The sequence below is a fragment of the Scylla paramamosain genome, chromosome 2 (genome assembly GCF_035594125.1).
Source record: "Scylla paramamosain isolate STU-SP2022 chromosome 2, ASM3559412v1, whole genome shotgun sequence".
Lineage (NCBI taxonomy): Eukaryota > Metazoa > Arthropoda > Malacostraca > Decapoda > Portunidae > Scylla > Scylla paramamosain.
In genome coordinates, this window is record NC_087152.1 from 1,841,226 (window position 1) to 1,857,500 (window position 16,275).

General features: G+C 43.6%; 1 long non-coding RNA gene across 1 annotated transcript; it reads left to right on the forward strand.

Moving 5' to 3' along the window:
* Positions 1 to 108: 108 nt before the first annotated feature.
* On the forward strand, positions 109 to 8,697 carry LOC135108370 (uncharacterized). The gene is made up of 3 exons (XR_010272224.1): positions 109 to 197; positions 2,123 to 2,216; positions 7,863 to 8,697. It is a non-coding gene; the product is annotated as an uncharacterized LOC135108370 (long non-coding RNA).
* Positions 8,698 to 16,275: the final 7,578 nt, after the last annotated feature.

Below are 16,275 nucleotides of genomic sequence, written 5' to 3' on the forward strand. Positions count from 1 at the left end.
ACTTTCTCAAACTATTAAAAAACACTTCATAAAACACAAAGAATGAAAAAAAACTTGCAAAAGAAACAAAGTTCTGAAATATTCATAATAAGAGAACAGACATCTTGAGAACAACAGGTCATGGCAGTGCGGGTTGGACACGTGTTTGTGCTATCATTGCTTCGTTTCTTCATAATTGCTGCTTGCTGGCCCTTGTGGTAAGTACAGCTCATACTTGAAGGTGTTGTGGTGATGTGTGGTGACTTAAGTGCTCAAGGAAGGCATGATGACCATAAAAACAAGACGGAAAGACGAGATTGTAAATTCAATGTGGCACAATCCGAGACCCCCATCCCACCTGTATATTTTGCGTGGTGAAGGCCGTGGTTACTTTGTGTGATAGTTTTAGAGTGCTTTGGTCATGTGGTGTTGCTGTGGCAAATGGGAAGTGTTGTGGGAAGCAATTTGTGAAAGTAAGATATGTAACAAAGGAAATGAAATCCTTCGTGTAAGAGAATGCAGGTTCGTTTACACTCGTACCTTGGTTTATTTGGATCTTGGCTATTTGCACCCGGGCCTGAACTCATTCGGCGTGCTGTATTGATTGATACATTTGCGGTATGTGAAAAAGAAAAAAAAAATCTAGCCTGACATAGCTTGATTTAACATTGCTTAAACAAAGCGCCTATCCTAACATAAAATAATCAGAGTGAAGCAGGGTCTGAATAAGCCTGTTATGACAAATACAAATTGTAGTGGTTTCACGTTTAATGAAATAAGGTAGGCTTGAAAAAAAGGGGGGGGAACTGGTTCTCAGACATAGCAGTGGATGACAGGAATTTTGTCAGACGAATGTTCATTTAGAGTCAAAAGAGATCTTTAAGAGAAGACAGGACAATCTTATGGACAGAGATGACAGATGAATATAGAATTGAACGAAGACTATCTGTGTTGTAACTCTTACACACATATATACGTGGAAAAGTATAATTGCATACATTTCAACAGTAATTTCTGAGTTTACAAAACCCCCCCCCAAAAAAAAAAAGATATTGGCGTCATTGAAAAGAAGGAACTTTCCACAGTATCAAATTGAAACTCCTGAACATCTTTTGGGTTTGTAGGCTCCCAAATGTTGTCAGTTAAATTCATGCAATAGTGGAGTGGAGAGATTAATCCCTCAGGCTCCCCCGAACAGTGTAAAATGAACAAACAATTTCAGTGAAGTTCTCACTGGATAAGTTAATCTTCCTTACACAAACACGAAACGCGAAGCTGTCAATAGAGTCTTCACTGTTTCAGCCTGAATACATAAGCAATACCAGCAACATTACCTGACACGCTCAGTGCGGCGCTTCACAATGTTCTCAACATTATCATATCGCTAGAGGATGAAAATTGAAAGTGCAATAAGATATTCCTGGAGACAGACAGTTATGTCATGAACGTTGTCAATTCGATTTCCTGACAGTTCAGTTCAAGCTGTTGTACCTGTTTTCAAGTCTATATGGAAAATTTGTAAACTTTACTCAGTCAGAAATTTATATATAATATACATTTTTTAAAATCATGCAATGAAGAGCAGTAGTCAATAGTATAAGATTGGATATGTAAATAGTGTAATCAGTACAATATCTGATAATGGTTTTGGTATATTAACATTTCTGTACAAAACACTGATGACCTAAATAATAATAATAATAATAATAATAATAATAATAATAATAATAATAATAATGATAATAATAATAGTAACAGTAGTAGTAATAATAATAATAATAATAATGATAATAATAATAATAATTGAAAGATTATGTGCAATATTGAGCCTACTCCGTCAGTCTGTTTCATTAGGTTGGACAAATTAGGTGTGGGAGTTGTGAGGTTGACTGACGACTGCTCCGTCACGGTGGATTTGTTGTATACCGGGTGGAGAAGTGAATCCAAGCTGCTTGAGCCTTGGAATATTGATAGGCACTGAATTAAGTTACGACTGCTGAATTTAATCTCTTAGGACAAACCTTGAATGTAAGTTTCCATTGATGACAGTTCTAACTTGACACTCAATATTTGATGCCAGGAAACTCTTTTGAATTGCTTAGATATTATAATCTACAGTTTATCATGTCCTTTCGTTCTACAGGCACTGTACCGAGAGACGGATCCCCCTTGAAGCTGTTCATGCATCATGAAATACTAGTGTTGCGTCATGTTAGTTTGATTAAATCCGTGTCAAGGTAGGTCATGAATTCTCGATTTTATATTTTGTATTTTTCTTTTTTGTTTCTTTAAACTATCTTGATAAAATCTGTAGATCATAGCGCGCGCCGTCTCTCTCTCTCTCTCTCTCTCTCTCTCTCTCTCTCTCTCTCTCTCTCTCTCTCTCTCTCTCTCTCTCTCTCTCTCTCTCTCTCGAGAGAGAGAGAGAGAGAGAGAGAGAGATTAAGTTTTCTCCAAATATATAATTGACTCCGCAACCTGGCAGCATTATAGAGTGTGGAACTCTTCCCTTCGGGGTAACTTTCTTCCACTGACAGGGTATCTTAGTGAGGGAAAACTTTTTTTCTTCTTTAAGTTGCTCATATCTCGTTTCTTTTATTCTTTTCAGTTTGTAAGTAATATTTTTGGAATTTCAAGTACTTACAGTGACGTTTGTAGATGAAAAAGAAACTATGTTCAGCATATATATAAACATCTAGTAAAATCAGTAGAAGACTTGTTTTGATTCAGTGTCTCCTGATACACGTGGCTACTCAAACTCTTTAGTTCGAAGGTGCTGCGGCGTGAATGTTGCGTCCTCACCATTATGAGTTACCGAGGCGAGGTGGTGACGGGGAGGCGAGGCGGCGGGTCATGAGAATCGAGAAGCGCGCGCCTGAGGTGTTCATTGGGGCGTGCTGGATCCAGGAAACAATAATTTGAGTACTGATGGGATGTAGTAGTGTCAGACGAAGGTTCATTAACACGCCAGTTTTTCTTTCTCTCTCTCTCTCTCTCTCTCTCTCTCTCTCTCTCTCTCTCTCTCTCTCTCTCTCTCTCTCTCTCTCTCTCTCTCTCTCTCTCTCTCTTTTTTTTTTTTTTTTTGTGTGTGTGTGTGTGTACTCCGGATTAGGAACATTCATGTTAGTCTGTCAGGGTTTGGCAGACCAGACTAGGTACAGAACACCCTGTTAGTATGAAAACACTGAAGCTCGCTACTAGGCTTTACTTTCCCGAGACATTCTGGGACGTCAGTGATTTCTAACAAGTTGTGATGAGCTTATTATCTTGGGCCTCTAGTGTTCTAGCATAGTGTTGCTGGCTTTAAGGCGCCGCCCCTTTTTCTCGGTCCCCATGCGTCAAGGTGGTGACCTCCTCCACGCAGGACTTGTGCTCCACCCACCGGTCAAGACTGAAAGATCCTGCAACTGTAGTATCGAGGTTGTGATATTGAGGTTGGAGGTAACGGGGTCGAACTTGAGGGAGCAGAGTTCTCTCATATTGATTCTGCGCATCCTGGCTGAACCCTCGCCGCTCACCCCCTCTCCTACTTCAAGTCTTACACACACGCTCTCTCTTCCTCTTTCCCTCTCCCATCCTTGTTAGGTTGTTTGTCTGATGCAAGAAAAACCACATGCTTGAACCTTGTATCATAAGCGAGGCTTAAAACTTTGAAGGAGCATTAGGCTGCTGCAGGCCAAAGGCAGGCCATGGGAGGCGCACCATTTTCACAGCACCAGCTGCACAGTCGTCCCTCCCACAAATGGCGGACCGGAGCGGCTTCACGGTCGCGGTAGGATTTTAGCAGTGGATATACCGGCTAAATACATCTAAGGGAACTGGTGCCAAGTTTAATTAATTTCTAAGTGGGACGTGGTGAGGTGTGAGGCGAGAGGACCCGCCTGCTGACACCACTGCACTGCACACATTATAAACCATTCGTGGACATCCACTAGGATAAGCCTGGTAGGTGACATGTTTTCCTAGGAGGTGCAGTCTTCTTCTACCACCCTTTTTCCATTTCTTCCTATCCAGTTTTTCCTTGACCTTGGCAGCAGACAGTAGCAGTAGAATGGTGCCAACAGTCTACGTTAGAAACATCCCGTCCTGGTCAGCTGATCGGCGGCCGGGGTTGGCCGAGGCAGGTTAAGACGCGGATCAATGTAGAACTCATGAACTGTCGTTCGCTGCAAGTCATGTATGACAGATTAGCGGCTCTCAAGGTGCCCGCCGAGAAAGGAAGGAGGCGAGGCTGTGGACAAGTGGTGTAGGTAGATTTTAACACCAAAGCTGCCGTGGTTACCTAGAGATCTCCTGAATGAACTAGAATTCGTGGAGAGTGTTGTGAAAAATATTATAAATTTTCCTCATTTATCAGTTCAGGGTTGATTATGTAAACATGGTATAGATTTACGACCTACTAGTGTTTGCGATACCTCCCGAACAGTTTATAGTCATGGGAAGCCAAAAATTGATGGCACATTACACTATCACTAAAATATTTATCCTGCAGTTTATGCGTACATCGTCACCCAGAGCCAATATAGGAGGAGTCACATAAGTCCTTAGAGTGCTCATCGGGTCCAACACTAAAATTCTCCAGGACCTTCCGTTCCTTTCCTCCTGACTTTCTCTTTGCTTCCTCCGAGACAAGAGTGGCAGCAGCAGCACGTGGTTTCTCTTGTCCGTCTCTGTACTACACACATCGCCACTCCTGTTCTCGTCTTTCTTATTTTTCTCTTCTTTTTCCTTCCGTTTCTTTAGTGGCGGCGCTCACCTTAATGACGGAGGCTGCACGGTTAGTAGCAGTCTGACCACGCACGGAAAGGTGTGAAAGATTTGGTGTAGTATGCTTTAAGCGGGAGGGTGGAGGCGGTGGCGGCGGCGGTGTGTGTAGGAACGAAGGGAAGAAGGTAGTGGGAGTTACAAACGGTGCCACCACTGCTGCACACACACACACACACACACACACACACACACACACACACACACACACACACACACTACAAACCTCGACCGCGCTACATGCCACCACTTCCACCACACTATCCCTGGCACCACCACGCCACGACAACTCAGCTCACGCAACTACCACTACCACCACACCACCACCACCACCATTACCAGAGTTGTGTAGTACGCTGTCATCCATCACTACGATCCGTTGTCATTGCGCACCACCACCACTTCCACTACTGTATGCTTTGTTGCTGAATAGTGTTACGCGTGTCATCACCACCTCTCCATAGCGCGTCACTGTCTCAGCACTACCACCACACTTCACCACCGCTATTCCACACAGCCATGCACCAGAAGCACCATCAAATCACCACCACCATTCTGTTATCGCATACCACCACCACCACCACCACCAGCGAGGCAATAATACGCCACACCACCACTCAAACACATCGTTTTATTGCCGTCGTCTCCACCAACCACCCTTCAGTGCACCACCACAGTGAACACCACCACGCCACATGCCATACCTACACTATAACCATCAATCCACCGTACACTGCCTCAACACTGCCACGCTGCTTATTACATACCACTTCACTACCACCACCACCACCACTGTCACCACCCTCATGTCCACCACTAGGTCCCCGGCAGAACTACACCCTTATGATCTAGATTCTAGCCACGTGTCTCTTACTACAGATTCCTTCACGGGAAAGAAGATGTATTACCAAATAGTGTGAGAAGTAAAAGTTAAAGGTAAAAGAAGTAAAAGTAAAGTAAAGAAAAAGAAAAAGAAAACAAAAACTAAACTTTACATAATCGGGTTTCACAATTGGAAGAATGAAATAGACGTAGCACATTCATTCATTTCCATTTTCTGCTAATAATTTACGAACGCGTATAAATGACACATAAAAATCCTTGGACACTGTACGGGGCGGGCAGTAGGTAGTAGCATTATAGGAACGTGACTAAGTGGCCTCATTTACGCGTCTGGAGGTAATGGTTGCGAGGGAGTGGGTGAGGGAGAGGAGGAGGAGAAGAGGGAAAGGAAGGGAAGACAGCCGAGGGGACTGGGCTGAAGGAATCATGGTCAGCTGGAGTGGCGTTGGCACCTCCTTTTCTGCAGCAAGAGGGGAACAGACATAATGTGATACGCTGCCGTTCCTTTCTGTTTTAGGGGATTAGAACTTACCGCTTTCTACAGCAGTAAGGAACCAAACACTTTTCTCATTTTAGAGGATTAAATTATAAGGTTATCTCTCAGCCTTGTTCTGTACAGTGTAAGCTCTTAAAAGGAGAAACGTCACGGTATATCATAGCTTTACTTTTTTTTTTTTTCTTCACATTTTTGGTCGCCTTATCATAACGAGGGAACGATTTCCTTTCAAGGTTACTAGTTAAACCGGACGTATTCCTGCCTCCCGTGTGTGTGTGTGTGTGTGTGTGTGTGTGTGTGTGTGTGTGTGTGTGTGTGTGTGTGTGTGTGTGTGTGTGTATCCCTCGTGCCTCAGACGAATAGCGTGTGAGGGTCTGGGTCACGTTACATTTGGTGCTGGTGAATATGAGGCGTGGCGAGGATGGCAGAGCGTGACAACGGGGAGGCCAAGGAGCTGGAGGTTCAGAAGGAGGAGGTGGAGGAAGAGGAGGAAGCGGAGGAGGCAGCGGCGGAGGCGGACTGTTTGTCGTAGGTATGAATGGTTCAGACGATGTGTGCAGTGATAATTTACAAGGCTGTCTGTGAGATGCGCACACACACACACACACACACACACACACACACACACACACACACACACACACACACACACACACACACACACACACACACACACACACACACACACACACACACACACACACACACACACACACACACTCTCTCTCTCTCTCTCTCTCTCTCTCTCTCTCTCTCTCTCTCTCTCTCGGCATATATTTAAACGTAACCACCTTTTATGGTTACCTGTCTATCCTTATAAATGTGCACACAGTACAAGCAGGCAGAGAGAGAGAGAGAGAGAGAGAGAGAGAGAGAGAGAGAGAGAGAGAGAGAGAGAATCAATCAGATAAGCTGTCTTGGAGTATTTTCACTTTTAGAGCCGCGTAGATGGTGAGGAAAGGGAAAGAGAGCGGGAGAGGTGAGGCAAGACGAGGCGAGGCGAGGCGAGGGGAGAGGAGTGGAGTGGGTGGAAGAATCTCCAGACGGGATGTTCGACCGGTTTTCCGCCCATTTCATGACGTCATAGGTCGTCTGCCTCGCCCGTAAACCGCTGCCCCTTCAGGAGTTTCCATTTCAGGAACTCATATTTATTTATTTTGTGAATCCGCATTTGTGGCATCAGAGGAACGGAGCTGCGTATACTTCTGTACATGTAGGCGAGTGAGTGCACGTGTGGCAGCTTCCCGCTAAGACAGAGAGAGAGGAGTCGGTATTGGTTACAGACACTCGCGGTTCTCCTAATGATTGCTTCAGAGATTTCCCACCCATGCGTCGCCCTTCGCTTTATATGGGACGTAATATGCCAATCAGCGCGGGACAAATATGGTCTGCAGTGCACTCCGGACCGCATCATTATAGGTATTCTTTCTCCTTTTCTACCTTTTCCCCTTTATTACCTCGGTTGCCATCCGTCTGATAGGACTCCCACTGGCTGGCTCCTGCACACAGCTACGCCCACTGGAATTATTTTAGGGAGAGCAGGGAGTGCAGGAGAGAAGAGCATTGGGTGACAGGTGCTAGGATGTGTGTGGGACAAGAATTGACGTCACAGACAGAAATAAGCATTTTCTTTCTCGGAGCGGAAGAATAAAAGAAAGAAGTCATTAGAGAGAGAGAGAGAGAGAGAGAGAGAGAGAGAGAGAGAGAGAGAGAGAGAGAGAGAGAGAGAGAGAGAGAGAGAACAAAAATGACTAGCGTTGCAATCTTTCCTTCGTTCCAGCTCCCCATTCTTCTTTGCCTCCCCATCTTCAGTGCATTGATCTCTGTCACGACCATGGATGGATCAATCTCCTTCAGGACTGTCACAATGGCCACTATACAATGGACTGTGTGTATGGGCGCCCCTTCCTTTAGAATAATGGCCTGTATGCTAGCGAGCCTTCCACATAAGCTGTATATACACGCATCAATAATTCGTTGCTCTTTTTTTCCCATAGCTCTTTTTTTCTTTAGCTTTTTTCTTTCTTTCTTTTGACTGAAGCAAGAATTTCTGCATTATCATTATTATTCTCATGTGTTTTCGTCTTTTCTTGCTGGAAAAGTGAATGATGAAAGTCTTCGTTATGTAATTTTCTCTCCTTCCAGGGATTCACTAATTTTTCATTCTCCATTGTCACTCTTCCATGCTGGGCTTCAATTTTCTTTTCTTTTTTAATGTCTTTTTTTTTTTTTGTCTTTTACAATCTTTTGTTGCCTGTCTTTGCACTAGTTTTGAGCATGATTTTAGTGTTTTATCTGTCTATATCTATGTTTAGTTTTCTATTGATTTAACCTGCCCCTCCTTGTTTACATATATGTAGATAGGTAGGTAGGTAGATAGATAGATAGATAGATAGATAGATAGGTCGATAAATATATAGATAGGTAGATATTAGGTATATGCGTATATGATAGATAGGTAGATAGATAAATTTGTAGATAGAAGATATATAAATATGTAGGTAGATCGATAGATAATTGGATAGATAGATAGATAGATAGATAGATAGATAGATAGATGTGCAAATAGATAGATAGACAGATAGATAGATAGATGGATAGATAGATGTGCAAATAGAGAGAGAGAGAGAGAGAGAGAGAGAGAGAGAGAGAGAGAGAGAGAGAGAGAGAGAGAGAGAGAGAGAGGGGGGGGGGGGGGAAGGGAGGAAGAGTTCCACCATGTGGTAAATTTTATTCTGCCAAACTACCCTAATTTTCGGATTGTAAAAAGTTAGGCGTTTCTTCGGTATGTTATTAAACCCTAGTGGGGGCTGCTGGCTGGCGTGATGGGGACGAGAAAAGTAGGGATGATGGAGGCATGGGGCTGGAGCTACAGGTACAAAAGAAAGCAATAAAAGATAGGAATTTAAGTTACAACCCATTTTATGCTGACGGCACTTGGTAAAAATGAAATATGCAATGAATTTTCTCTTTTTTCCCAGAATAAAGAATCATTCAGTCCCGGCAGATGGCTTTTGTTATAACAATTTCTAGCAATTTAAGATGTGTTTACTATGTTGTTGCTGGTGGTGTATTGTAACGCCACACTATAAAATTTTATACAAAAATAAAACCTTTCCACTCATGACATTCGTAACTGATTCTATCTTAACAATAAGCTTTTTCAAGAGCTGAAAACACGCAATGTTTTCAATGATCTGAGTGTTTTGTGCAGGTATTGCTGTTACATCCAAGACACAATATACTCGTAGTGTACGTGTATTCAGCGTGAGTTTCGCCTCAAACGCAGATACACTTACACTGTGGCGTGCGGCTGAGTGCCTCATTAACCCCAGAGGCAGCTCAAATCTCACGATCGCGGAATTGTTTTTGTCAGGTTGTCATGGGGAGGAAGGACTCGTGGATACACATCTAACTTGGACCCACGCACGAAAGCTGCCATTCTAAGGAAGCATAGATAGCGTGCACCTGGCCCCTGTCTGGTGTTTACCACAGTGATTGCGACGGAAAGAAGTGAATGAAAAGAAAATTGTAGTAAAAAGTAGGTACAGTGTTTTAAGTCGTATTTTGCAACATCAAACATCAGTAACAGAAGCAACGTAAGCGACAACCGTAATGATAATAATGATGCTGATAACTCCTCCTCTCCATCTTCCTACTGTTACTAGTGGTAATACTAGTAATAATGATAAAAAAAAGCCAAGCAGTGCACTCGGTGGAGATCGCTGACATCCACTCTAAACACTTGACGAAGGATGGACGTCTTAAGTGGCGGTCACTCATCTCAGTCGTCACTCGTCAGTGAGAGTGTTTACTGCACTGCTGTTCGTGACGTTTGTAAAGGCACCGAGGCTCAGCGTTACCCACACGTGTGGAGCTCGGTGGTTCAGATACTGGGGATGCCAGCGAAACGAAGGAGAAAAGATATTTCATCCGAAAACGAAGTAGCTAAATGAATGAATTAATAATCTCAAATGAATTAATGAAAAAAAAGAAAAAATCATAAAAATTGTGGAGAAAATAATAGTGCTCAGTGCTGTGCTTGTAAACCTCGAAAATTCATTTGTCTCTGTCAAAGTTGTCACTCCTCGTCCTCTTCGTCCCCATCCTCTTTCTCCTCGTTGTCGTCGTCGTCGTCGTTCTCCTCCTCCTCCTCCTCCTCCTATTTTTTGCTGATACTAGTACTGCTGATGCTGCTACTGTTGTTGTTGTTGTTGTTGTTGTTGTTGATGGTGGTGGTGGTGGTGGTGGTGGTGGTGGTGGTGGTGGTGGTGGTGGTGCTGCTGCTGCTGCTGCTGCTGCTGCTGCTGCTGCTGGTACTACTACTACTACTACTACTACTACTACTACTACTACTACTACTACTACTACTACTACTACTACTACTACTACTACTACTGTCACCACCACCACCACCACCACCACCACCACCACCACCACCACCACCACCACCACCGTCACCTGCCTCCAATATACAATATGCTCCCAACACCAGCACTACATTACTAACAGATTTCATTCGCACGGCCTCTGCAGGTGTATGCAGCCAACTGAGGCATACATACATACATCACTGATTTGTCCCATGATATTGTGGGGGCGACATTGATAGGCCACTGATGGAGTGACATTGCCTTTGAAAAATTATAACAACTCGCGTGACGGAGTTAAATATGTACAGTAAATAAACTCCCCTGCCAGTCTCCTTGTGCTTCAAGACCCTTATACGTGCCTGCTGTGCTTCTGCTGCTGGTGTCAGATTCCTTGGTCCGCCACTCCCGTGTTTGTTTAGAGATGGAAATGGATTCATGACTCAATGTAGGAGAGAGGGAAGTGTGTGTGTGTGTGTGTGTGTGTGTGTGTGTGTGTGTGTGTGTGTGTGTGTGTGTGTGTGTGTGTGTGTGTGTGGATGGGTGGGTGAGGTACGTGTGAGCCAAAAGCCACCACCACCACCAATACCACCACACCTTTCCGAAACGGGCTCAGTGAAGGGCTGCAGGGGGAGAACTGAGCCACGCCCATCACCTCGTGTGTGCCTCGCTTGTCTGGGTACAGTTCAAAATTAAACGTATTAATATTCGCCGGCTTTAATAAAGGGAAAAGGTTTGACTTTAGTCTGCCACTGGGGATGTTTTTTTTTTTTTCTATTCATTTGTGTTATTTTATTTTTCATGTTTTTATTTTATAATTATTTTGACGCTAAAATATTTCTTTGTCTCACTAATCTATAATTCTTCATCCCTTTTCTTTACCTTGCATCCTTTTCTTCCATTCTTTCATGTTTTACTTCATTTTTTTTCTTTGATTATTTCTTCCAACCTTTTCTTCTTTTCGTTCATGTTTTTCCGTTAACTCGCGCCATCCACTGTGTATACCAGACGTGGCACACCGGCAGCTGATGAGCAGCGCGGAGGATGTCCGCACAAAAACCAGACGCTTTACATCTATTATGTAGAATACCGGATAAAATTTGTGTTTGGACGAAAATATAACTCTTGGAACTTTGAGCAGAAATGTTTCATTCAGAGGCATCATCAGCCAGCCATGTGGTCTCTCACAATCTCAAACCCCTTTGGACTCCGCCCCTGAGGCCTGGCTAGCGCTACTCCTCCCAGAATGCATCTCGCGCTCGCCTCTAATGGGCAAAAAATATAATTATTTTACTTTTTCGCACTCTAATGAAATTTGGGGGATGTGAGTGTAATGGAGTGAGATGGATGGCTGAGGAGAGGAAATTGCCAGAAGTGCTGCTGTTAACATTTACTCTACGGAGGTGAATTGCCTCGTCACTGGTGTCCCTCAGCATGCAAGTTTCCCAGCTGGCCCGCGAGCCACTCAGGGGAGTCATTCAGGCTACTCGCCACGCGCATGGCCCTTGTATAGGTCCTTTTTCTTCTTTTAATTATCTTCATCTCAGGATGCACAGAGCTGCGGCTCGATAGGGAGGCATGTGCTGTGAGTGACATGCAGCAATGCTGTCAACAATATTTGATGTGAAAAGATATACCAAAATTTATACACTGCCTCGCACATTTCAAGCCGTATGTTACTGATATAAAAGTTTATCAATACTTTGTGTAAATGTAAATGGTATTGAATATGCCTTTATGTTTGTGTGTATACCCGGACATTTTAGGTGGCTTTATCAAATAGAGGTGGCCCATCCCTTGACCGGGTGTAGGACAGCAAGACTTCCATTTGTCTTGAATCTTTAATGACATACCGATCTCCCTTGCTCCGTCAGCCTGCACTTGTCATGCACGCTGCTGCCGAGGAATGCAAGGAGCTGTGGAACTGGCGCACGTTTGTGACAGAAGCAAATGATGTTGCTGATGTGCTCGCCGTGTCAGATTACTGCAATAGGTGATGCACTCACCTTTATACAGTTTCGCTCGCTTTAACAAATTTCATATACTAAATACGCCCCGACCGGATATTGTCTCTTGCGGAACTCGTATAAGCTGTTTTGGAATTTTTGTCCCTTTGTTGGTGAATTCAGTGCTCTTTTAAAATGGTTGCTGCATCCGCCTGTGAGGATGCGTCCCTGCTGTCGAGGCGGCGCGGGACGTGACAGCCACCTGTCATTCCTCTGTCCTCTTAGGTAGGGCCGCCCAACAAGTGGACTCGCTCTCGGATACATTTTCCTGTAGTACTTGCGTAGATAGACTCGTAGATGACTAAATTGACATATGTAGATAGATAGATAGATAGGTTATATACGAGTGTATACACCACTCATCAATATTTTTATAGATAATTTTATGTATTGTTTGTTGAGGACACCTCGTGACCCTAGGTGGAAGACAGCCAGCCAGCATCAGAGTTCCCCCGCACGAATTATTAACTCTCAAATATGTTTTGACGACCATTTATTTATTGTATTGACTTTTACGAAATATTGTGGTTCATTTCCAGCCGTGGAACAGATATATATATATATAGGTAATGAGTCGCCAGAAAATTCGTTAAATCAAATATATAAGTTAAGGCTGGAATTGACCAGTATCACCTTGTTACGATGATAATGCAACACCCGCTCGAAAAGAAAAGTATCACGGATATTGTATGCACACTTGTCCCTGATAAGAATCATGACCACATTCTCCACCACGTGCTGCGATGAGGTTCTTGGCGGCACAGGTACACATGCTGGCGGCGAGGGACGGGCGCCGAGCAGCTAGAGACATGCAGGAGGCGTGGGGCGGCGGGCGGGAGGGAAGGTGGAGAGGGTGGCACAATGGCCCAGCTTGTATGTCTTCCTTATGGATCCTTGGAAGGCAGTAAATATGTCCAGTGTGACATTAGGAGAGGGTGTTGGTCCAGACAAGTGGATGGTATTGGACCCAAGAGCAAGAGCGGGGCGGTGGTGGGGCGTATTGGCAGCGGCGCGACGGTCAGGGTACAGTACGTGCAAGGGTTGGTGACCGCAGACCACACCAGGTGACCGCAGACCACGCTGAGGTGAACGCAAGCCACACCGGATGAAAGCAAGCCGCTTGATAAGTTATACCTATAAAAAAGAGATAAGAAGGAATAGTGGTAGGTGGTAGGTGAATGGAATAGACTTGGTAATCAGGTCGTTAGTCATTATGGTGGCTTAAAAGAAGATTAGATAAATTCATGAATAAGGATGATAGGTATAAATAGGTATGTTTCATGCTGGGAATGCCACGTGCAAGCTTGACGACTCCTTGCTGCTTCCTTTACTTTTCTGTGTTCGCATGCTCTAAGCCGCACCAGGTGAACGCAGAGCACACCTGGTAAGCGCCGCCCCCATAGAAATGAAACAGTCCGGCTTTAAGTTGAGTAGATATCGAACTGGGTGTTGGTCTGTATCATCACCACCCTCTTGTTGCTGTCTCACTCACGCTTAGCCACGAGTACAGCCGCTGTGGTAGTTACAAGTGATAGTTTTATTGTCAGGTTTTAACTGCCACAATACCATGCTTGGGAGAAAGTAATTGCGTCTATTTACGACTAATTAACATTTTAGATTTAAAAAAAAAAAGAGAAACATTATGGCAGGAGTTCTCTCTTCCCAGTGGCGCCAAATTAATGTTTAAATCGGTTTCATTTATTCGTACGTTTCGTTTGAAGAAAAATTGTTTTATTATTTATACTAGATGCGGACACGTGCACATCGCAGGCTATCATGGCTGAATGAGTGATGCAGCGTGATGTGTAAGGCAAACATCTCGGTTGTAAAAAGGGACAGACATGTGGCTCGGTGGTAATGTATGCCTACTTTATAACACGTGATGGTGTAAAATGAAATGTTTGTATTGCTTGAAATAAATCATAATAATGCTCTCTCTCTCTCTCTCTCTCTCTCTCTCTCTCTCTCTCTCTCTCTCTCTCTCTCTCTCTCTCTCTCTCTCTCTCTCTCTCTCTCTCTCTCTCTCTCTCTCTCTGCTATCCATCTTACGTGAGACACAGTTATTAAAGAAGGAATTTTACACAAACTCGTCTTTCCTGGCAACACACAGTCAACACATCCACACCGATAATAGTCCTTGCATTTACCCTTAATTAAGAAGATGCGTGGATGGGATGGCAGTGTCAGGCAGCAGAAATTCATCACCACCATCACAAAGTATGAGATGAATGGCTGGCGGGCATGTTTATGAATGAAAATGTAAAGCCTTCCCCGCCCACCCATCCCACGCATGAATGGCTCGGGATGTGTCTCTATGGCTCTCTCTCTCTCTCTCTCTCTCTCTCTCTCTCTCTCTCTCTCTCTCTCTCTCTCTCTCTCTCTCTCTCTCTCTCTCACATCAACGGTCAGCAAAAAAAGTATATGTAAAAAGAAAATATGCATAAAAATTTGTGATAAGCAGAAAGGAATATCATGCCCGCATATATTTATAAAGGAAAAAAAGCTGCTAAAATGAGAGAATGTGTCTCAGTTTTAGAGAGAGAGAGAGAGAGAGAGAGAGAGAGAGAGAGAGAGAGAGAGAGAGAGAGAGAGAGAGAGAGAGAGAGAGTTTGACAGACCGTTGCACCAGAGAAATATAGACCGCGCACATTCCGCCGTTGTAAATTAGATTGTGGGCCACTAACTGTACTCTGTAAATGAAATCAAACAAGCATGATATCAGATTGAAGACAACAAGTTTACGGCGTCGCGCAGTACTCCCGCTGGGGTTTGGAGGCTCTATCTCACGCTCCAGCGACATCGTGGCTTGGTAAATACTTGATGGAAACTAATTAGAGGTACTTAATGGAACAGCTGGATAATTGTAGTAATTGCAGTACACCTGTGCATTTCATACCATTACTTTCCGCCCGCGAAGTGAGACAGAATTCAAATAACTTGCCTGTCGCGACGTTTCGTAAATATGTTCTGAAATTTAGGACCGCGTCGTGTTTGTTCCGAGTGAGAACAGGTCTAATTACACCCACCTCGCTTCACAGTATTTATTATGGGAAGGAGATGAGCTGCTCCATACTGTGATGTAATTTTGTAATATCCTTTATGGTGATATAGCGAGGAAAAAAAAAAAAGGTGGAATATTGTAAAGAAAGTTAGGTGGTGTTGTAATAATAGTGTTATATTTTTGTTGTGTTTAAAGAAAGGATTTACATTAACAAAGCCAAGCCATTAACAAAAGTCTAGAATACAATAAGCCTTTCTCACTGTCTCGTGCAGATATATATTTTTACCGCTAATTAGCAGAGAAAGGAAATATTCAAGTGAAAAAAAAAGGATTGTTGTAGTTAAAATATCTACCAACACAGTCGGCAGCACGTGTGGCTACTCCAGGCGCGGAGAAAAACAAAATTAAAAAAAGTTGCTGTAACAAAATATACTCAGACAGATTACAAGTGAAAAAAAAAAAAAGAACGTAGTTTCACGCACGTTCCACACACTCTGGAAGATAGATAAATATAAGTACCAATGTATGTATGTAACGTTCTTTCCTACGCTTCCATGATCTCTCTCTCTCTCTCTCTCTCTCTCTCTCTCTCTCTCTCTCTCTCTCTCTCTCTCTCTCTCTCTCTCTCTCTCTCTCTCTCTCTCTCTCTCTCTCTCTCTCTCTCTCTCTCTCTGCGAACACTGGAGTGATGAATGATTTGCTGCATGAAAGTGATGAATGGAAGTAGTGTATAGCACGCGTGTATGGCGTTGTCTTCCACGCCTCGTATTTCTTTAATCCTCTTCGCGTACATTCAAGTGATGAATAAATTACTAA